Consider the following 24,905-nt stretch of genomic DNA (forward strand, 5'->3'; position numbering starts at 1 on the left):
AGCACTTGCCATTGGGAACCCTTCCCGGACTAGCTTAATTCTGCTCCACCACGTCCACTGCACTTGCCCTCCCTCTCCCCCTTATCCTCCTGCACTTGCCCTGTGGCTCCTCTCAGCACTTGCTCAGCCCCCTGACTCCACACTGAAGCACTATACCCCCCTTCCCAGCCCTTCACCCTACTTCACCCCTTCTGCACTTCTGTGGCTCTGTGCTTGCATGGTAAGAATGTCACAAGGCCATGTACAACCGTTACTGTGGTTTACTTTTCCTATGTACCCACTACCCCCATGATTTGTTGTGCCTTGTGGCGCCTGGAAACACCGGTCTGTAAGCGCCATACAAATGTCCCATAAATAAAAACATTATAAAAAATGCAATTCTGGTAATTGATACCATGCGCTGAGTGGCCTGCCAGGAAATTGCCAATGGGTCAAGCTGTGATGTCAAATTATATTTCAATTCCCCACCATGTCTTTCTCACACACAGCGGCTTGAACTATTTGATAACATTAGCCCATTACTGTTGTGTTGCAAAGTGAGTAGCTCTAGCTATCAACGAGCGGTGCTGCCTCCTTCCAAAAAATGTACTTATCTAACTCCAGTCCTAGAAAATATGGGTAAAAGTACTGGGTGTTGAGCAGAGGGAAATTACGAGTAAACAGTTTCAAAAACAATATTTATTCCAAGATTATCACCACTGGTGTTGCTTTCAACCCCACCCTGCATCCGTGGGTAGTAACTAGAGGGGGCAACCGCAGCAGATGCCCAAATATTCCTCCAATGGCTGGACACACAGTGGAGTGAACCGCACAGCAGGCATCTCACACTGCTTTGGAGATCACCAGCAAAGACTAGAAAGAGAGCACGTGTCAGTAGTATGGGATGGAGGAGGTGGAAGAGGTATCAGGGACTCAGGAGAACCTAGAAAACTGTATACCAGGAATGAACTACCTTTCCCAGCAGTCCTTGGGACATTTGGTAGTTCTTGCTGTGCACACATGTGGCCAGCTGACACTCATTAGTAACAGCTTATCAAGGGCCAACGGCACACGGCAGGTGTGGCTTATTTTGCTTTTTTGGGACAAAGCCATGCCGTAGGATTCGGGGAGACTGCTTGCGCCTGTATGTATTCCTTTCTAGGCAGGCAACGTGAACTGGCAGCAGCGACAGGAGGACGCGCGGTTTCCGTGCCGGTGTTTATTTTCTATGAGCAGGCACATTGAACTCGCAGCGGCAGAAGGAGGACAGGCGCGGCTGCTACGGGCTAGACAAGACTACGTCCGGGAAGGCTTCCGAGCTTCCCGGATGAAAGATAAGTGCGGGAGGGGTTTTTTGAACTCTCATTGTTACACTGGCAAACGCTGATGATATTCATTGTATTTTGAATAAGGAGAGGGCAATGACTTTGGTGGGCATTGTTAGTGGGCCCAGAATTCATCAGTTACTAGCAATTGTGCTTGGAGAGAAAACGTTGCTCTCGCCACATAGTTTTCAGAGTATTGATTCTTCAATGCATGTGGCGCTCGCACTGGGAAGAAGCACAGGTTTCAGCCGAGTATTAGTGCTGTAATTAGAGTACTCAGAGTGTGTTCGGGAAAACAGCACAATGGTTATGTCTGTTCCATGTCCATGCCACTTCATGTTTTATGTTTGTAAGTATTGCTAATGCTTGCCCAAAGGGCCATGTGTTATGTTCTTCTTGCTGGGAAAACCTCCCATGTGTATGTTTAATTTTTGCTTGCTTCTATGTGATCCCTGCAACTGAATGACAACCTGTGCATGTATCAAGGGATACTAGGGTATAAGTGATCAAGGAAGGTGTATTAGGGACCCGTATTAAGGGGTTCTACTTGTCATTGAGTTTGTTTTTATGGTCTATGGTATTTTTGAAGGTGTTAGATAGTGTAGGTTTTTTCCCGGTCTCTTCCCCGGTACTATCCAAACTCGGCATTCCCTAACCCTTTATCCGGTGTTCCTAACATTCCCCTCCCCGTCCACAACCTCTCCCTAACCCTCTTCCCCCCCACTGGCTGCCACGTGGTATCCTGTATTTTGTATATCAGGTACCTGTGCCAACCACGGGTGGAGGGTCGACTGCATTCGGCTTCTGTGGTTCAGGGGAGAGTGTCGACACACCTCACCCCATTATTGTGTACTTGACTTTGACAGTCAGTGACCCATTTAAGCACAACCTGAGAGTTTTTGCTTTTTTACCTTGTCACCATGGCCCCTAGTCGAGCCAAATGGCCTAACCATCATCAAACAGAACTTAGGCATCTCCAGGTACCATTGCCAATACCCCAAGTAACGTGTCTTGCTCCTGGCACAGTGGGTGAAACCAGAAGCATACGTACTTTCCTACAATGGGAGAAATTACAATATGGGCAATACTCCTCATGACACCAGTTGATGTTTTATTAGAATTTTTGTTTAGCCCTGGTCCTACCCAGAGGGTCTAAGAGCACCTTGCATGGTTCAACTATTGAAAAGGTGGGAAAAGAAGTTACAAAATGTTTACAGAAAAGAAGAGGAAGATTATGATAGACAAGTGATCGCAGTAGAGGACGGCAGGGTCATCTCTGTGGAAACAGGTATGTTTTGAGTCTCTTTCTGAAAGTGGTGATGGAGGATTCAGTGAGTATGTGAATAGGTAGGGTGTTTCAAGCCTTGGGTGCCCAGTCAGTAAATGCTCGTTTTTGTCTGCATCTGAGTCTGGAGAGTGGGATGCGTAGAAGGTGTTAGCTGGCGTGTCTGTTATTTGTGTGGATGAATGGTTCGAGTTTGTCATGAAGATAAGATGGAGTTTTGAGGTTGATGACTTTGAATGCAATGCAGAGTCCTTTGAAGGAAATTATCTGGGGTATGGGGAGTCAGTGGAGCTTGCCAAGAGCAGGGGTGATGTGTGCATGTTTGGGTAGGTGGAGGATGAGTTGGGCTGCAGCGTTGTTTATGGCTTGCAGGGGGGCCAGGTTGTTGTTGAGGAGTACATTGACAGAATTTCCTTTCCATAGTCCAGCTTAGAGAGAACTGGTGCTTGTGCTGCAGTGCAGAAGTAATCAGGACGACGGATAGGCCTGATTTTGCCTAGGAGGTGTAGTTGTGATTGCATGTTTTGGTGACAGCGGCTATGTGGTGTATGAAGGGGAGGTTCGATGTTCGATGGTGAAGCCAAGGGATTTAAGTTTTTATTATTTTTCCACATACAGGGGAATCAGTGTTTCAACAGTGGGACAGATGAATCCAGCAACATTTTTTAAACAAGAGATGATCCCCAAACAAAAAGTGAAAATTGAGAAGAAATCAAAGTAAACAAGATATTGGAATACAAGACGACCTTATGAATAATGGTAACAAATAATTAAAACATAAATCAGTGAATTGCCCAACCTCCTGAAGATTAACTGAAGACACAGGGCCTCGTTACGAGTCAGGCGTTAAGGGGTTAACGGCGCCGTAAACGGCACCGACCCTTAACGCCTGATTCCGAGGTCCCTTTGCGCCTTGGTGAGTTTAACGCCTGCTTTTTTTAAGGGACCATGGTGCTAATTACGCCACCGTAATTTACGGTGGCGTAATTAGCGCCTTCCCCACTCCCATTATGCCCTATGGGGCAAAAATGGGAATGGGGAAGGGTAAATGGGAAATGGGGATTTACCGCCCCACTCACCTTGGAATGGGGCGGTAAATCCGCCATCCACCATGGTGTAAACATAGTTTACACCATGGTGGTAAGGGTACGACCCAGGCGGTAACTTACCGCCTGGGTCGTAATGAGGCCCACAGTGGTGAAACACATGTAAAGGTTTAGAAGTGGTTAAGAATTGCACCCAAGTGAATGCAGAGATTAAGAACTGTACTTTGTAGAACCTCATGAGAATTGCAAAATCAAAAATTGTACTCTATTGAACACTTTGAGAACTGCAGCTATCAGACTGGATTTGTGAATATTGAACTGTAATGGAACAATAAGTGCAAATATTGAATCATAATGGAACAAATATGAATATTTAACTATAATGGATCAATAAGAAGATGTAAATAATGAACTAAAGACATTCATATCAGTAAACAATTAAAGTAACTTATATCACCCTTGTGATTCGTTATGATCATTGACAACACAAGAGCTGGGGCAAACAAAATGACCCTTTTAGTACGCAAGCACATACCCTCACTAAAAAAGTCAGCACAGTGGAAAGCGGGAACACAGTATTAAATGGAACAACCCCAGCTGGTCAGTGCAGGTTGTAGGAGCAGGTGTCTTGCATTTGACGGTTGCATTTGACGAAGACTAAGCATCAGAAGAAGTAGAGGCTGGAGAGACAGAGGCGAGTGGGAAAGTGGCAGTAGGGACAGTAGGCTAAGGGGGTGACAGCAAAGGGGGTCAAGGAGGAGGTGGTAACATCAGGGTGTGGGATAGGACAGGAGGAGGTAGCAACAACAGAGGGAAAATACTGGATAGCAGAGGTGGTAAAAATATAGGGTTTGGGAGTAGTGCTCATGAGACTTTATAATGGAGTGAGTTGTGTGGAACAGGATCAGGGAAAGCTCTCACCTACTTCAGACCAAGATAAAAGGTTTGGGTCACCACAAAGACAGCAATGATGTAAAGGGTTGAGGTAGCCTCTTTTTAACTTTTTAACTGATGGGTTGAGACATTAGCTTCTGCGGCATGAAGGTCTGTTTACCGCCGAAGAAGAGACACTGAGCAAGTCTCAGAGTTGGAAAAGGCCCAATCCAGACAATTGTTGTTTTTAAAGAAATTAGTGAACCACAAACACTGGTCTTGGCCTTCTGCTTGGTCCAGGTGGAACCCTGTGACAGGTCCTACCCGAGTAATGTTCTCTTCCTCACACGCTTTTGCAGAGTATGTACCCACATGACCACGGTTGTCACTTCAACATTCTCATCTTAGTTTTATTATTTTAAGAAAAAAACAAGCTTTGCAATATAACAGCATTGTCAAGTTATGATGATTAATCCCAATCTCTTTAACGAAGAAGACGCCTGGTGGAATCGACTACTGAGCGGTTCCAGAACTACATGGTCAATAGCAACTGCAAAAATTTTAAAAGCAGCGTTAGGGGCATGTTCCCTTAAATCAAGCGAAGCCGACCAACTAAGCTCTGACTAAACGCTGAACCTGGATCTGAACTCAAACACTGAAAACCAGAAGGGAACGTGCTCTCACCACGTCAAAGAAACTTTTAACTAGGCTAAAGAAACTTTAAGCTTTTCTTTTTCTCTTTTCTTCTGACTTCTTTCCTACTTTTCTTTTTTCCAACCTTCTTCTCTACTTCTCTTTGCAAAATCATTGATTTGATAAAAGCAAATAAAAAAATAAATAAAAATAAGCTTTGCAATATAGAAATAGCAGCATTGTTAAGTTATTGAAAATGTATGATGTTGCATGCCTTTAAACTAAAAACAGCAAAAAAGACAACCAGAACCAGTTTTTTTTTAGACAATCGGAATGCATGCAATGCAGACTACCCCATTAGCAATCCGGGTGGGGGTGCCATACAATCAGGAAACTTGGAACAATTGGCTTTATTCACTGGCATAAACTTGCATTGCAAGCAACCCAGGTGTTGTGCACCCTTTGCCCTGTGCATCCCTTGCTCCTCCAAACTCATCATGCCACCTTTAACACCCACTATGGAGCCCATGCAGTACTAAAGGCCAAAACAAAATAGAAAAGAATGAAAAACTCACATTAATTCTTGTGACATGCTGTTTTCTGGCGTTAATTATGTCATCACAATGAACACTTAAAACAGACCCCCCTTTCCAGATGCAGCCTCCTGGGACTTGTGGTAAGTAATTTTTTTCTCTTTTTACAATGTATTTTACTGTTGGCAACCGCGGGTGCTAATGACAATATAATCCACAGCTTTTGACTGACCTTGCTGGTAATGGCACCAACACCCGCATTAAGATGCCAATCAAAGTGAAGGTCCCTTAACTTGGGTGGCGGGCCGTTATTGGCAGGTTCAGCCCACTGCTGTAGGTTACATCACCTCTGTATAAGCCACAATTCAATTTTTTCCTCTTGTTCTTCACACTGGTTCTAGCTCTCAATGGGTGCTGGGCAAGAAGACATTGACAAGCTGCGTCATGGGAAGTCCAAGGTGAGGGTTCCTTTTCTATCCCCACACAAGCTCTAATAGCTATAGAGTCCTTATTATAAGGCTCTTTTGTGTTCCAGGTGACCCTCACCATCAAGATCACTTGCGTTGGGTTTAGGATCACTAACTTCTGGTGGCAGTCCCTTTTCGCTCAACAGAGCCCTCTGTTGTGGGCTCCAATAATTCAGCGGTGACCTGAGCTCAGGCAAATCAAAAACTTCTACATTGGTATATGCAAGGGCTCAATTCCCTTCTCTCCCTCTGGGGGTGTGCAACCTATGGCTCTCCAGATGTTTTAGACTGACTTCCATCAGCCTTTGGAGAGCTGTAGGTTGCAGGCCCCTGTCTTGCTGCAAATCAAGTGGGGAAATAACTCTTTTAATGTTATATTTCTGTAGCACAGGCCATGGCTTCACTATTTTGCTTTTCAGGAGAATTGATGGCTCCAAAGGAAACTGATACTGAAAATTGTGTTAACAGAATATTTAGCTTGCAGAAGAAAATCCTAGCAAATATGTTTCCAAGTGTTACCATGGTTCTCCTACCAGAAGGGAGTGTTACAAAATCATTACAAAGAATTGAAGACAAATCTGGAGAGCTTCAGGCTGCATAGCCCTGTCCTGCCAGAAGGTGACATAATAGGAAAACATTGCAGAGAATTCAAGACCTCAAAAAGAGAAGAAGAATCCTAAAGCAGTGTCAAAAGATCCTGACATTTTTTAACGAAAGGCCAAAATCTGAACAATGTCTATGTTCTTCCTACATCATGCAATTAAAACATTTATTGAAATGTGCTTTTTGCAGTGTTTTTTCCTGCCATTTAGTAAATGTGTAGAACAAGTAATTTTCTTTAGTGGCCTCGACATTTGGAGTCCTCTTTAGAAGTCCTTTCTAGTACACAAAGAGGCCAAACTTACCAGTGATGCACAGACTTCTAAATAAGGATGTTGTCATCAGTGATAAATGTGTGGTACCTTGTTTGATCCGAAAAATGTTCTCAAAGTACATTAAAGATTTAGAGACACATTGGAATATGTTGTTGGAATAGTCAAAGAAGCTGGAAAAAGAAAACTCTGTATTCTATTAAAATAGTTTCTGTGATTAAGATAATTAATAAACAGTTTTATTACAAGTCCCTTGAATTTCTCTTTCTCCCCAGTAAACGAGATCAACTTCTTAAGGGATCTATTGAGGCCCTCTCATCTGAATCCAAACAGAAAAACATGCAACAACATGGTTCACTTGTGACCTTTAAGTCAAAGACTGTTTTAAGTTATGCTATATATTTGAATTTTTGTATTTGAAGTTGTAAACAACATAATTGCTTCGGATCATGAGGGAAGAGAAGAAAAGGGAGTAATCATGGTACATCACAATGGGTTGCAACGCAAGCACAACATCATATTTGTAGTTGGTAGTCTACTTCAAAACAGTGTTTACATACCATGACTTAGAAGTATTTTCAAGATAATTTACAGATTGTTTGAATAGCCATTTTTTGGTCTGTCTCAAACTTGAGATTCAGTCGATTAGGCTCTGGCAAGATTTCCCTCTGTGTAATATTCCAGTCGTTGGAACCAAATACTGCAAAGATGTGACCTTCATGTCAATTGCTTCTGAAGCTTGAGGTGAGACAACATTGAGATTTGCAGATCATCAATTCCTCCCAATTGAGCTACTTTTCAGGTAGGAAGGTCCAGTGTTAAAGACGGCTTTGTGGCTATTACATAGTGTCTTGGGGCAAATTATCACCTCCACCAGGATGCATTCAAGTGGAGATTTCATCGGTGTTAACAGATCCTAGGTTTCATCGTAACTTCCATTGTTGCTGCTTGACAAGGTCACATGTTTTGGACTCAGTGATGGAGCTGTAGTGACTATTGAGATGGGTACCACCACTCGCTCCGGATTGTAAACTGGAGATCCCCCATGCTCTGCAGTGCATCATCAGCCTTTGAGGTGAAACCATCTCACCACAGCAGAAGGGGACCCTGTCAGATAGAAGACCATGTGTCAAAAATTCAAGGCACAGCTTAAAGGTGACTATCTTGTGATTATTGGAGAGATGTGCACCTGGCTAGGGCAAAGGGAGATAGAAAGGCTCTTTAGTAGCCCTCTTCACATCAGAGTCTCTCTGAAACCTCCAAATCCCTCTATGGGATCCCTCCCCATGGTTGAAGGGTTCTTCTGTTCCTTTAGTCTGGTGTTCATCACATTCTCTTAAATCTCCCATACTGTCCTGCATCCCAGCATTCTTGTGATCCACTTTGTGCACCAAACCAATAACTCCCCCAGACTCAACTAGAATTGTGGCAGTCCACAATGAAACAAAAGATCTGAATAATCACGCATACATTACCAGAGTCTGTGATACCTGTGCCCCACCTTGCATAATCCTACACACAAGACCGGAGGAATTGTATAAGGAATAACGCTTCGCAAAGCCACAAACCCAGATATTTCCATTTTTTGAAATATAGATTAAGTAAAGTATCTACTAGCTGCCAGCTATAATCTGAACATCTATATTTGCAGTCAACAAACCAAGGAGAATAGTAGACACATAACGTGTGTGTAACTGATGGAGTTCAGTTTAAATGCATAAGATCGTTTGGGCATTTTGTGCATTACATGGCACCTAATAGCTGATAGATGGTCAAGTGTACGCTTGTATCTGATGGTTTCCTTAAAAAAACAGACTGTTCTGTTGCAGTAAGGTGTGCATTTATGTGTATTGTAGGGGGCCACATTATTCTAGAAATCTAGATTCTCATTTGTATCTATAAGTTGAAAAGTTATATTTGTTTGAAAAATATATTATGCATAACTCACGGTCTTGGACAATTTGTGGAGCTCATTTAATCTATAATCCCATGAGGATGCCTGTGTATTGGCATTCCTATTCCACAAATAAAGGTGACAGGCCCTAAGGGCATGCAAGCAGGATTTTGTCTGAAATTAACCATGATAAAAATCTATGAAGGAAATTCCTTGACACATTCACAGGGTCCATGGAACACAGTTATTATGGACTAAGAGTGCCTATGTTTGGAAGGTCTTTATTAGCTTTTATAAAACATTTAGTAACTCCCAAGCACAATGTACGTAACTGTGTAACAAACTATGTTGACGGCCCCTGGATAAGAAACTTGAGTTCTGAGTAACATCAATACCGCAATTCCCTTGTCCCCCAACATATTGGCTAATTTGTTGGCTAAACTGGTTGTCAAAACCTGATCCTTACCTTTCACTTGTTAAACTAATATTTTTAATGTGGGCGTTGATCCAAAACACAATGTTGATCGTTAACTTTCGTATAGTAGGTGCAATTATTATTTAGTCAGAAACATGGATCAGTAGAATGCAGGAGACTAGCACAGTATTCTGAGGCAGTTATTTATTCTGGTCCTTCACCTAATTCCCCATCATGAACAGTTGGAAATAACAGGGGAAAAGTGGTTTCTTAGAAAAAGAAGAAAAAAAAAAAGATTACAAAACATTTAGCATGGTCCCTTACACTTTGTGCATCGACTCGATTTCTATGTAATCCCCCATGACTTCATGAAAGAAGTAGGTCAAAGGTTTATCCTCCCACATTTTCAGTTATGTTATAGTCTGTTATTTAAAAGAGCACATCACTTATCTTAACCATCACTGATGTGTATGTGATATTATATGCTTATCATTTGTAAACTTGTTCAGATCAACTGGTTCTCATCTTTACTTTTTTTTGCGTGTCCATTAACAAGAAATAAAATGCATTTCATTTTACATGTAGTGCTCCTAATTATTCCATATTGTGATAAATGTGGGAAGACAAGTGTCAGCATTTTCACTAATCTAGTTGTGGGTCTCATTCCAGACTGAAGATTGACAACTGTAGGATGTGGCTGCACTAATCATTATGTTTGCATATACGTTTAACTTTGTAATCAGGAAAAGGTTCTACCTACATGTTATTTGCTAGAGATCTACATGGCAATTTGTTGTGAACTCAATGCCCTGTTCAATGAATAAATACAAAATGAGAATAATCCAAAGTTAAAGTTCATTTTATTGCCTCTTCTTTTTCTTGAACAGATATTTCACTTGCTTTTTATAAAATAAAAATATGCTGACAAAGTTCACAAATGTCAGGTATTGACGCAATGTCATAGTAGTACTTAGCAACCTGGACATTGGATTTCGTCATATGAAATTTGTTTGTACAGTTGGAAGTGACCTCAAAATGTACAGCATCACGTTTTCAACTCCAAAGAACCAGTGATCCATTTCTGTTAAAAGGTTATTTATTTTATTGATTTCCTATTGCATCATTTTAAATTGTGGGTGAATGGATCACGCTTCCTGGACTGCCACAAAAAAGCCCCCCTCAGGAAAAGCCACCTATTGAATCCAACCTATAACCAATAGGATAAGGGGAAATGCAGGGCCAGGTCAGAGGAAGAGTAGGGTGAATGGGCAGTTCACAGGCCTGGAAGAAAGCCGGGGTGGGTGGTGGTGCGGAGTGGCAAGCATGTGTGTGTAGTGAAGCAGGCAGAATGCTGGGAAACCATTAGTATGGATCTGGTAGTAAAGGGGATAGGCAGGCCTGGGAAGATGGTGCATCAAAAGAGGTTTGTGTGGATGTGATCCAAAAGGAAACATTTCTATTTGTGTCCCATTTGGGGCTGATCCAATGCAACTAACTCAAACAGGGGGACATTTCCACAAAGATTGCCATATTTAAATTGATATCTGTTTTTTTGCATACATTTCCCTTAAAATATACTATGCAAGTGTGTTATTAGCAGCCAACTTTCTACCATGATGGAAAATAGGTTAACAATGATTTGTCAAATTAAATGTGGTGTACATTTGTCCTTGATTCTAAATCGGCAGTATGAAGCGGATTCGCCCATTGACCCGGTCCAGACCACGGTGCAGGCCTGGGGCCAGATGTTCAAAACTTGTGACGAACAATACCCGTACTACAAGTGGCTCCCTGCCTGGAACTTTCCCAGGTTGGAACCCACACATGACACCACCCTGGCGCGACACGGGGAGGCCCTGGGATACCATGCCCTCAATGATTTCTGTCTAGAAGGGCAGTTTATAACACTGCAGACGTGGAGACCAGGTCACTCGGGTTCTGTCGTGGAACTCCTGCAGTTCTACAGACTCTGTGCTGCTTTCCGAAATGCATGGCCTGACTTACCCAATGAACCCCAGGACTCCCCTGGGATTGCCTACATCGCCAACTCGGGAGGCGCCCGTGGGGTGGTTTCTTCACTTTACAAACTCCTACTGACCACTGCCTCCCCCCAGCCATCCAGGGCCCAGGACGACTGGGCTTCCGAGCTGGACCTGGAACTCACTGATCAACAGTGGGAGAAGATGTGCTCTCATACCAACAGGGTGTCCCTGAACTTCCGCTACAGCACCACACAATATAAACTGCTCAACAGGCTGTATTACACTCTGCATAGAATCTCAAGGTTTACATGCTCTGATCCTCGGCTCTGCCCTCGCTGCGGTGCGGATGATGCTGATCATTTACACATGTTTTGGGATGGTCCGGAACTGGCCACTTTCTGGAGTAAGATCATAGAGACACTGTCCACAATCACTGATTCTGTTGTTGATCCTGACCCGATGGGGGTTCTGTTTGGGGTGTGGCATCTTGGGGGGGCTAAGGACATTGTGAAGTCCCTGAACGTGAGTTGTGTAGTAGCCAAGAAATGTGTATTGCAGAGCTGGAAGAGCCCCACCCCCCCTTCATTCCAGAAATGGTTAAATGTACTCACGTGGTCCCATAATTGCGAGGAAAAGTTCCTGGGTATGCTCCCAGCCCGCTGTCATCCCCCAAATATATGGTCCGCCTTCAACAGCTACTTGAATAGCTTAAATGACACCTCCTCAGTGGACGAGTCCTCCCAGCCCTCTCCATTAACTGTTTGAGAATTGGGTGCTCCGTGATATGTCGTTACTCAACTACTGTTGTCCTACTGTTGTTCACATGCCTTTGTGTTCATCTACACTTGTACCAAATTTGTTTTACTGCTCCGATGTATGTGTATGCTATATGCCTCTGTCAACAAAAATAAAAGTTTTAAAAAAAATAATGTGGTGTACATTTAATTTGGTATATTGGCTAATAGGGCATGGATCAATATTTTGCAAAAGGTTCATTTTTCTGCTTTGACAATTTTGTTCAATACCTGTACAGCGTATTTGCCAACAATAGCTTTGTTGTAGCTGTGCGGTTACAGATTTAGAGACTTTTTCACTGCTTTCCTCATTTCTGAAATATCTTGTATATTGGAAAACATTTTCATTTGCTTGCTCTCCCTCCACTTGTAAAAGTTGATGGATTTTACAATGTATTAATTTGAAAGCATTAGCTTAATCAATGAAAGCGTAAGCTAGGTCAACTTTCATTTTACCACTCTGTATATTTGTTTTGAATTTCACTCTTGTGAAACTACCTACTTTTTTCAATTGATCTCAGATTACCATTATTATTGCAATTGACATTTTTTAACATCAATGTAGTGGAACAATTTGTCTTGAATTGCAAAATCCTTACAAAATACAGCATATACATAATTTATTCACAGAATAAAATTAATGATTCATTTTCTTTTGTATGAGGGTGCTAAAATCAGGGTCTACAAAGTTTTGTAGCTTTGTTTAGCAAATAAAAGTTGTTTTTTTCTGGAATGAAGGCTTTCTTTTATATTTAATTTTTTGGGAAAGTATTTCTAAGTTATTCTAGTCTTACGAATTGTACTTTTTCAGCTTGCAACAGGATGCTGTTAGGAAATATTCTTGGCCTATTAATTGTACTTACATTCAAGTTCTTTGGGCTCAATAGGGTATAATTTTGTGCTTCGTGCCTCACTTTGAATAATTATGCACTAGAAAAGAAAGGAAACATGAAAAATATTACATGAAAACAGAGCAATTTCATAAACAAAATAATGTCTTTTGATACCTTCATACGACTTCATAAAGTCATACATTTCACTTGAATCTTTTTTACAAAGTACCTACTGCACTGTTCTTTAGGATTTTTATATTTTTTTTTGGTACACAAGCTATCCCAGAGCATGATGTTACAGCATTTGCATACTATATGAGGTTGGACTTTCAAACAGGATATGAAAAACGTAGGACTGATGATTGAATGCTAGAATTGTGTACAGAGGTATAGTATCCAGTATGTTTGGATAACAATGTATGCACATAAACCAAACTTGTTGGCTTTTAGGAAACTGTCTACACTTAGACATGTAATCATCCCAAATTTAACACATCCCTATTTTTTCTATAAGTGCTTACTTTACATAATTTTCATCAACAGTGGTAAAGTACTGAATGAATTACTTCACAGCCTTAGAGTGCAAATAATTTACAAGTGACTAAAAACAGACATTTTGTTTCACTCTTGTCTACATGGGATGTTCAACTTCCTAAAACAGTCAAAAAGATTAAAGAAATTGCTCTGACTAAAGACTAACAGCAGGTCACATTCACCATCTTGTGTTACACACAGAAAGAAAATTGTGTGTGTGAGGCATGCCTATTGAGATAACATAATAGTGGTCTCAACCAAAAGGCAGCTCATTAACATTTTGTCATGTACTGTCGAAGTGTGATTTGTTAATCACCTTGAACATTCTAAAACAATGGGAAGGTAATGTCACATCTCTAATAAAATGTGTATGCTTGTGCATACGGTACACATTTGTTATTGTATTGGTTTTACCGTTCTAATATATTTACCTTCCTTGTCCCTAGTTTCAATTATTCAACTAAACAACAGTGGCATGTATGCTTGATGGTATGTCCAAGTAAAACCTTTCCTACACATTCTGTCCAGCATGATTAGTTTCATTTGCACACATTTATAAGTACATTTGTTTGCCTTCATATTTTAGTTACCATCACTTGCAGGCAAACCTTCAACGTGAAAGAGCTGCTACAACACAAAGCTACAGAGTTAAATACATTGAAATTGACATTGCTCTTAATTTTGCGCTCTCCATCACTGGTCCATTATCAAAGTTCATTTTAATAAACCATGTGTGCAATTTTGTAAGAACTATGTTACAATTGAAATGTACTTATTGTAAATAAATATGTATTTTGTCATACCTTTACATATGCTGTTATTATATTGTATATTTCCCACAAGTAACTTTTGCTTTGGCACACACTAATAGAATTACTATGATCTTTGCTCTTTTTAACCGTTCGATTGTGAAGGGTTACAACGTATAATAGTTGAACAATTGCTACATTTAAAAATCCACCTTGTTCTGCCTTCAGGAATAATGACAACCTTAGCAGCACTAAGTTGTAATATATTTAATTGGAACAACATGTGGCACTATGTTTCATTGTTTTATGGGGTGCACCTTGTTATTCAAATAAGTCTAATTTAAGACATTGCAAGCTTCTACACAATCATTGTTTTGTTTCTTTATATGCAAAAATGAGAGTGCCCCATAACTGAAAACAAACAAGGACAAACAACCTGTTCTGTGGGCTGGCTTCCACCCAGGAGGATCTGCAACCATATTGTAGCTCACTGTACCTTTCTTGGAGAAAAGAATAACCCGTTGCATATCAGTCTGGTCCCAACCACATGGACACTCCTACATCAAAATGCTAAGCAATACTCCTGTAAAGAAGAGTGTCAACAGTAATTCCAGACACATCTTTCTGCCTTGTTGTTGGGCATCAATGTTCAATGAAGCTGTGCCATGCTACGCACTGAGATCAAAGGGACCATGTCTTGATTGCCATTAGTAATTTAAAGTTAAAACACAGGTTTTTCAAAATATGCAAATTAAGGCCGAACAAGGCAGAAATACTTGTCTGGGGTTGCTGATGGTGTTCTTGCTCAGAGGTGATTTGCATAGCATTCCAGAGGTGGACTGCTATTGTGGTTGGGACCACACTAATATGCAAATGAATATTTCTGACCTGTGAAAGGTACAGTGGACCAAAACATGGTTGTAGATAGAGTAGGGGGCCCCACAATTAAAATAAGTTATGTGGCTGTGTATGTTCTCAGAAGATCAGTTCCCACATGTTCGCTAATTGTTTTTCTTTACCAATTGTACTGCACTATTTTCTACTACTGTAAGACTCAATATACTCAAATGTTGGTATCCATTTTAAAACTCTCACAGTTCAAATGCTCATTGGGTAAACATTTTACATATCTTCTTTTCTCATTTCATGACAGAAAAGGATTGTGCTGTCCATTTTTGTAAACATCCATTACAAATGTTTTGAGTTGGTTATCTCTACTAATTTAACATTTTCATTTTGTACGATTTATCCACAATGGTACAGTATTCCCATGTCTATGTTTAACAAACAATTACATTCCACCATATACATTTTACAACCATTGTGACTATTGTTTCACCACATTCACCCAACAACTTCAATACTAGGGAATCATTTTTCTATAAATATGCTTTACAACTTTGTTTCACCACATTCACTTAACAACCATTAAAATAACAATTTTAATCCATTGGTGAAACCTACTTAAACGACTGTATTGAGTCTTGTAAGATAATTTTCAACACATCCTTACTGTAAATGTGTATACTAAAAAAAGTAAGCTCTCATTTTACTGAGTTGTGTTTTTGTTCATTTGATTTTAAAATACGGGAATGCATTTCGACTGACGTTTAATATAATACTGATGTCGGTTAAGATTATTTTAATAGAAGGTAAATATAAGATGCCTAATTTCATAAGGAATTATTAAAGGTTATTCTCAGTTTATGTGTTCTGCTTACAGGGGTACCATTCTTATATTAGAGTGCTTATTTAATGTGTGTTTATAGTATGATATTTTGGGATTGCTGTAACATACATCTGTAGTGTCATAAAGGTGATCTCTAATTTAAATCAGTATTCCCCTTCAAAGGATAGAAAATACATATTTTGCATACAGACAGTAAGAAGTGAAAGAAAGACTGCCTAAACTTTACAAGACTAAGAATAGTGGAGTATGTGAAGATATGGTATGGCATTTAACGCGCCTATACACAAGTGTTTCAAGGCGCAACGAGGCAAGGGAGGGGAACAGATGGAAGACAGAGACAACGATCCTACTAGGCCAGGTGACAAGTGCAGGGGAGGGGAAACGTGTGAGGAAAAAGGGGAGGGGAAGTGCAGTACATAGGATAAACAGTAAATAAATAAAAACAATAAATAATAACAGTAAATAAAAAGTGCAGACATCAGGTGGCAAGTGCTAGTAGGGGGGCTGTAGGGATACAGAAACTGCCCCAGAGTGCAAGGGTTGCCAGGGGGGCAGCACAGGTGTGGAACTGGCGGGGAGAGGACCTGGGCCCAAGACAGAGGGCAGCCAGGTGACCAGTGCCGTTTCAGCCAGGAGTTCAGCAGAGGAGAGGAGGCGAGAAAGCAGAAGCAAAGAGGAAGGTCTTGAATTGGAAGATATTTAGGAAGAGAGAGTTGAAGGTATTACGGCCCCAGGCCCCAGGAGGCCTTGTGGACAATGCAGAGGGTTTTGTACTTAATCCTCGCAGCCACTGGGAGCCAGTGCATAGATTTCAGTCCTGGAGAGATACACTTCCTGGGCTTGAGGCCAAGGACAAGTCTCGCACTCCTGTTTTGGATGAGTTGCAGAGGGCGAAGAGTGGAGGCAGACAGATTTAGAAAGAGGCTGTTGCAGTAATCCAGCCTAGAGAAAACCAGAGCTCTGGAGACAGTGAGCTGCTGGGGGAAGGAGAGGAAAGGAAGAATACCTCTGAGGAGGTGCAGCTGGTAGTGCGACTTCTTAGAGAGTCGCAGATGTGAGGAGAGAAGGAGAGTGTGGAGTCGAAGATGACCCTGAAGTTTTTAGCCTCACAGGTGGGAGCAGAAAGAGGGCCAAGAGAGGCCGGCCAGAGAGTGACAGGAAAGGAGGGAGTGGGCGTGTTGATGAGGAGAATCTCAGTCATACTGGCATTACTATGCGATTTGTGTCTCCTAACCAGAGCGTATTGGAAACTTGGTATGAAAAATGCTAGGTTTTTAAAAATAAACAGTTTTGAATTATGAAAGTATCTACTTTTCTTGTTCTAGTATGTTAATGGTAAAGGCTACATACTGACGTGTCAACATTCATTGAATACTCTACAAAACATTACTTTTGATATAGACGACTATATATTGTTTAGGGGAGCAGTAGAACATAGACATTACAAAGCGTGTAAGGTTCACTCCTTTTCAAATAATTGAATGCACAGTCTACTAGAAGCCTGATGTACCTAGAAGTTGCAAAGTAAAAAGTGACAATTGTAAGGATGGTCTCTTACAATAAAGGGTATATTGTAAAGGTTACATATAGGCATTTTTATAACCGTTTTCGGGATCTTGTTGTAATGGTTGTTACACAAACTATATATTCTTTGTAGGTACACACATGAAGGCTTCCTGAACAGGTACTGAAAGTGGGTGGGGGAAGAGGACATATCTAATAATTGCTGCATTATATATTCTTCTGGACTGTGGACCATGTGAAGGTTTCCAACATTAGAACACCTTTTTGACAATGGCTCCATTGACGACATAAGGTAAAATATTGTTTGCAGATTAACTTGAGAACATGCAAATACCAAAAAGTAGGGGAGTAACAGTATGCAGTGCGCTCAACTTCGTAAAATCATGTCAAAATGCAGCAGAAAATACACACAAGGTTCCCCTTGGTACCTCAAAAAGTAATAGACAATAGAGATTGGGGTGTGTATTTATACTGCACAAACAGACTTCATATCAATACTCTAAAACAGGTTTTAAGTCCCAAAACACTATCAAGAAATATATTTGTAGCCATACGAGGTGTGAATGGTGACTTATTCTATGCACAGCCGACATGTGTTTCGACCAATCGGTCGTTCGCAAGGCAAATAGTTCTGGGGATGAATCCCTAGCTGTACATTCGCAAGGCTTCTCAGGTGGATTCACTTGGTTGAATTGTAGTATAATGGTGCCTTTTTCATTTACCAATATAGACCATCATGGTTCAGGGCTTTAATGCCTTAGGGTGCTTTAGAATGTAGCGCATTGGCCTGTCTGCGTCAGAAGGTCCATTGTATTATTAAGGTCCCAATACCTTGTATTCTGTGTCTCAGTGATGTATCCCAAGAAGATACCTGCAGGAAAAACATTTTTAAAAAATGACTTTAGATCATGAGTGTAAAAAATGAAACTGAACATAAACATTTACAGCACCATACAAACATTAGCACACTATTTCCTTTCAGAGTTAGTCTAAATCTGACAATATGCTAGGAGCATTAGGCCTGCTCTTCAACTGGGGCTATCACCATTTTCTTTAGAATAGAAACATTTTCTTTGCAGTGAACCTATAGATCTGAAGAAAATGTGTATCTGCTCTTGCTTTTATTCTGGGTTCTTTAAATCATGCTTAATGATGGACTTGTCTAGCTTCTAAGTTCTGGAATCAGGTTCAAACCCATAATCCTAAAGCAAGCGCATTGGCTCTAAACTATCCTTCTGGCCTATTAGCCCAATTATCCTTGATAATCCTAAACCTTTTTGGAGTACAGAAGAATATACCATTAGATGTTGGAAAGACCCTGGAATCTTTCCACCTTTATGTAAATATCTTATGTTTGTTATAACTGTATATATTAAGCAAACATATACAGAACATCTGCCATGGAATGCATAAATCAAAGGTTTAAGGATTCTCCTCGTTTTGTCATTGTTGTGAAGTGGTTTGTTTTTCAATACAGCTTTCAGTATTAGCTTCACCAAAAGCAGCATATTCCTTGCATTGGATACAGGACAAATAAAAATGTATATATTCTCACTCAATTACATTTCAGATAATAGGGAAAGAAAAAGAGGCACCAACTTTACATGCCCTTTGAGATTGAGGGGAATTGGACTTTGCCATTGTCACTTGTCATGTAGGTTGGAGTGGGAAGTCCGTAGTGTTTCATGCAGGTGTCTGGGGTTTTCAGCCACTAGTGGAAGTCTAAGTTTAGTCTGTCTTTTGCATAGCAACGTGTTGAGTATAAATGTCAGTGTGCTCACTGCTCAAGTGTCCTACCAAATAATTTTACACAGGGGAAGCATGGTTGGATCGAGCCACATACAATGCATATGCAAATTGTATCTGTCAGTGAACTGTCGGTACTGACTTCTTTAGGGTGTGGGGTATCAAAATATACCCACAAGCGCTCTTTCCCACAGGTAATGTCAGCTTGCTATTGAGTGTTGATTTGTCAATGACTGCTTTGCTTGCTTGTGGAATGTGTTTTTGTGTAGAGGGTCGATTGATTTAAAGAGCCTGGCTATATTTATGTTTGATGATTTGGGGTCTGGGAAGAGGTAGGAGACAAGAAGAGGCAATGATGATTGTTGGACATGTGGATGATTTTATGATTGTTCAAGTATGTGTGCTGAAATTGCTTTTGTGGAGGTTTTTGGGTGCATGACTGCAAGCAATGCAACCATTTGTTGTAGTTTTGGTATGCAGGGTGCTTGTGTTTGGGTGGGTGAATGTGAGCGAAGGCCATATGGGTATGAGTGGATAGTGTAGATACATACATATGCACATTGCAATACATCATGGCAGACAAGCTTGCATCTAATGGGAAGAGATTATTTTTATGCTTTGTAGATTATTCCAAAGCATTTGACTGTCGCACTCTGAAACACCTGTGCATGAGCGCGATATAAATAAAATATATCAAACCAAATTGCAGAATAAACTCAAGCTTTGGGGTCTGGACCCATGTTTTCTATACCTTATCAAAAATTATATTCCGACACCAGCCTAATGGTACGCATAAACCAGAACGGCTCCCTCACTAGGGGCACTTCAACCAATCGAGAACTCAAACAGGGGTGTGTTCTTGTGTGCGTTATTCAACCTCTTGCACCCCCGTTATCAACCTCTATGTAGCCGACAGGAAAGCATTAACCTCTACCGAAACTTTCCACCTGATATCGGTAAGGAGACATTCCTATGGATGAGTTATGCGGATGGTACAGTATTATTAGATCATACACCCATCGGCTTACAGCATACCATGAATGCACTGTTGGAATAGGCCTTGTCGAACGATATGGAAATTAACCCCAATAAGTCCAAAATCATGATAATAGGGGAGAGGAGCCAAAAACAATGGTCTTGTGAGCTTCGTATTCAATATTGTAGGCTTTGGGAGCCGTTTTTGACAGAGTCCCCTAAACAGAAAACTGAAAACATATCTTGCTTTAGAAATTCTGAGCCTGCAATAACAGTGAATACCTATGTTTGGATTCAGCTGGCCACTTGTGCTTACAGAACAAGTTTTCACATATTGTATAGCCTAGGAACAGCTGCGAAAGAGTATGTTGACGCCCTGGCCAGAGTGCAGATTTAGCCTGGGTAAAAGACCTTTCTTAAGACTATGCTAGCTGTGAAATGTATAAATACTCTCCTTTTGAATGAGGGAGGGCAGACACAGACAGATAATAAGAGGGCAGGTGGTTCACATGGCAGATTGTACGACCATGTGAAGATAGCTGCAGCTATAATAAAGAAACCTGTGCCTCTGAGAATAAGATAAGATTCTGTTCCGGTGTTTCATTTTTGCCATAAGTCATTTTCTGAACACAGGCGGTAATACCAATAAGAATTTTTCCCCAATTTGGCACCCAAGATGGCACCTCATTGCAGTTAAGATCCAGTTGGTCTAAACATGCCACGGTCGGAGAACAGGCAAAGGTGAGTGTCGTGAGTAGGGCGCACTGCTGCTTTCCTTGCAGCCACACTTTCACTCACCAGCTGACTTCGACACAATTGATCCTTGCAACTGTGGATCCCAGTCGGTGTGAGGAATAGGAATTTACATTCCTGATGAAACACTTGCACAGAATACTGCAGAAAATTAGGTGAGACCATTCCAGAATTATCTTTAATGGTTTGATATTATGAAAATGAAATGCTGTATTCCCTGTGGAAAGCATACTGTTAATGAGCCATAGGGAAATGCACTTAGAAATGTAATGTGTTTCTATGGATGTTTACTGCTAAAATGAAGCACCGGGAAATACACTCTCTGTGTACACAGTTGAAACCGTGGAATGGAGGACTCATGGATTTAAAGTGGGACATTATCAAAGCAACTTTTATGATCACAAAAGAAAAAGGGAAATAAGGTACAAAGTAATAGATAAAGGGATGGGATTAAAATGTTGTAAGAGTCAACAGGAATTAGAAAAAACATTTGTCTACTTCACTGGAAGGAACGCCAGGATGGGAGCGAATAAGTCTTGGGAGTAGTGCTGTTTTTGCAAAAATTGCATGAATACACTGCCAACAACCCTGATTTGCAATTCCCAGAGCATGGTTCTATTGACCTAGAAAAAATAGGATATTTAAGGTAAGTGTTAACTGCTGATGGTGAAAAGCTTTTTGTTCAGATTTTGTAGAAGGATTGCATCACCTAAAGAATGATATACAAACCTATGATTTTACATGGCCAACTCACACTGCTGACCATATTCTGACTATGGCTAGGTATTATGCCAATCACCATGCCAAAGATAAAAAAGAAAAAGGAAAATAACATGAAGGAATTCAAAACCAGAGCAGCAATCCAGCAGGATACGTGACTTTAGCACAATAGACTGCACAGTGTCGGGCTGCTCCAAAGTCCAAATATCAGGTCCTGTACAGTTCAGTAGAGGTCCTATATCGTGCTTGGCTCAGCTTGTTGTCACTAATACATGTGCTTTAAATCTGTTGGGAATGGATTTGCTGAAACATTTGCATGCAACTCACCCCAGTTTCCTTGTCATCGAATGCTGCTCTGTAAGAAAGTTTTGATGTTTTAATATCGGTTTTATGTAATGCATCTGTTTTTAGGCAAGCCTGATTTATGTTGATTGTGCATGAAAAGCAAGGCTGTGCATGGTCTATAGTAACTCAACAGCAAGGAGGAAAAACAGACTGTGTGCATATTTTTCTTCTACATTGGACACAATGGCAACAGCACTTCCAAATTGTTTACGGGGTGTAGTGGGTGCAGCCTTTTCTATGAAACAGGCCGATGCCATAATATTAAGACACCAAGTTCCATTGTATTACATGCAATTGATATTTTATTGAATGAAACAAAACACAGCACATGAAATATGTCAGGTTAAAAAAGATATGAGCAGACGTTGTTAGCTTTGAACATTACCATGTAGCGTTGATACTCTAGATCCTGTTACCTTGCTAGCCCTCCCATAACATGAATTAAAAGGAATGTTTTTATTGGCCAAATTGCAAAGGTAATCATACGGTCGTTTGTATTACACATGTATATTACACACATGATGCCGCCAGAAGAAATGATATGTTGATAAATATTCTTGAGATAGAGCAAACTATTTAGAGCAATCTATTTAAGCTGAGTTCGCTAAGAAAGAGCTTCAAGAATTGAAACAGGCTGAGAAATATGTAGATGGAATGAATGTAAGATGAGGAAAAAATGGAAATGACCACAAATGTTTTTACCTTTAATGTTGTTCTATGCTCTGGGCCCATCCTATGTAGGTGCATAAGGAACGTGTAGGGTTGCTCACTACAAGTGGGGAGCAACACTAAAACTTAAGATCAGCCATGGTTGCGTATTGTACAACTGTTTAGTATTTGTGCCCTGTAACATTGGTGAGAGTAAAGAAGCCCAAAAGGAAAAAAAGCATCATTTAGCTACCTGAATTTCTTTTGAAGCATTACAGCCAGAGTTGATTAAAGTTGCCTGCCTGTCAAAGAGAAATATGTTAGTAATAGTATGTTACTGATAGTATGTATGTTTAACAAAGAACCAGACGCATTTGCCAGATAGAAGAGTACTGCAGTGAGCACTGTTAAAAATACACAGAGAAGTATTTACCCCGATTTGGCCTGCCATATACTATATGCAGCAACAGCAATGTATACATTGTTAAATGCTGGCATTCAGGTTTTGAATGTTCTCTTTATGAGGTAGTCATGGGCCATGCCAGCTACCAAAACATGTGTTTTATCCGCTGTGAACTATTGTTAGAGTTAAACATCCGTCTATTCTCTGCAAACAGGTTTGAAAATACCATTGAAAGGGGACAGGACACGGCATCCAGTCTGGTGAATGGGTGTTTGTGAGCATCAGAACTGCAGCCCAGTTGAAAAAGGGCATAGCAGGCACTGCTTACCACTCGCACAGCAACACAAATATTATGGCTGCTAGTTTTGGATCCATGCTTTTATGCTTAAAAGCAAGTTTCATCCATCTTCAACCCACACCATGGCCTGATCCGTCTGGTACTAAAAAGGTACCCTTTCCGTTGAAACATTGGACATTTGCATCATTGCTGTTCTTCAAAAGACAATTTTGGGGGTCAGGGGGTATGGCTTGATGCTCATGATGGCTGCATAGCCGTGCTGCTCCAGCCCACAACCTCTTATTTTTATTGAGCAAGCCCTTCTACCTACCAAACAGCCTCCTCTTCTTACCTGGCAGTGTTGACTGACGCAGGCTGCCCATCTCTTCATTGCTACGAGCTCCGTTGCAGAAGAGGGCTCCATTCTTTGTCTCTTGTGCCCCGTGGCTGCTCACTCGCAAAGTATCGGACTTCTGTATGGAGAACCCCAGTGGCGGCAGTGACGCAACAACTTGGTTCAGGTCTTGTCGGGCCTCTTTGTTGTTTGCACTACGCCACCTCATGGCCACTTCAGTTGCTGCGACACAATCAGGAAAAGGAAAATAAACAAAGAGGAGGAAGAGAATAAGATTTAATTAACAAGAAAAGGACTTGCATAACAAATAAACACAAATCAACACTTTTGAGGTAACACTTTCAACTCCTTCTCACAGGTACCTCCTTCTCTTTATCCTTTGAAATTAAAGCATTTCTTTTGTGCCGTTGTGAAATTTCTTCTTTTAAATCATTATCCCTTCATTTATAGATCAATCATTCAGAATGGCCTTTGTTAAAAATAACCAGAAATCATCTGCTGCCTCTAAGGATGTGCAAGCCATGTCTCCAACTAATAAAAGAATTAAAAGTGATTCGCCTCCGCCACTATCCTCCTCTGACCCTGCCATTGAGGCCATATTACAAGAAATTGGTCACTCATACCTTTTATTGAAACCGCCAACCATAAATGACAACAATTAGATGAAAGGGGGAATGTCTTTGAAAATAGAATGAGTGAAATGGAAAGTAAAATCAGTCATGTAGATGACGTTCCACTAACAGTGTCTCAGTTGGAAAAAGTGGTAAGAGACCTTCAAAAACATAATGAAGAATTGGAAAACAGAAGTAGGTGCAATAACCTATCTACTACGGGCCTCACAGAGGGATATGAGTGGAATGACCCCATCCTGTTTCTTCAAAATCTGTTACCTGCCTTTTTTCATATCCCAAAAGAAATGTCACTCAATATTCAACATGCTCACCGCAATGTCCCAGGACAACGCTCGCAATCATCTTGATTTCCACAGCGCACTTTGATTTTTTATTTGCTGTAATACACCCAATTGCAGCTTATCTCAAAAGCTAAAGAGAAGAACACGCTGGTCTGGCATGGCAATAGGATTTACATATCTGAAGATGTGGCTAAGAAGACTGCCCAATGCAGAAAGGAGTTACTTTCTTATCATCCAGCATTGAAACAAGATACGGCCTATGCCATCCGTGCTCTTTTAAGATGACATACAATGATCATACATCTAGATTTGATGATCAGTCTGACCTCAAGGCTTACACAT

The 24,905-nt window shown here is 40.8% G+C and overlaps 1 long non-coding RNA gene across 1 annotated transcript; it reads right to left on the bottom strand.

Moving 5' to 3' along the window:
• Positions 1-13,962: 13,962 nt before the first annotated feature.
• LOC138569119 (uncharacterized) lies at positions 13,963-24,643 on the bottom strand. Its single transcript, XR_011303138.1, has 3 exons — positions 23,648-24,643; positions 22,869-22,917; positions 13,963-18,299 (listed from the first exon to the last, which is right to left on the bottom strand). It is a non-coding gene; the product is annotated as an uncharacterized lncRNA (long non-coding RNA).
• Positions 24,644-24,905: the final 262 nt, after the last annotated feature.

Source organism: Ambystoma mexicanum, chromosome 2q (genome assembly GCF_040938575.1).
Source record: "Ambystoma mexicanum isolate Mex_15411 chromosome 2q, UKY_AmexF1_1, whole genome shotgun sequence".
Classification (NCBI taxonomy): Eukaryota; Metazoa; Chordata; class Amphibia; order Caudata; family Ambystomatidae; genus Ambystoma; species Ambystoma mexicanum.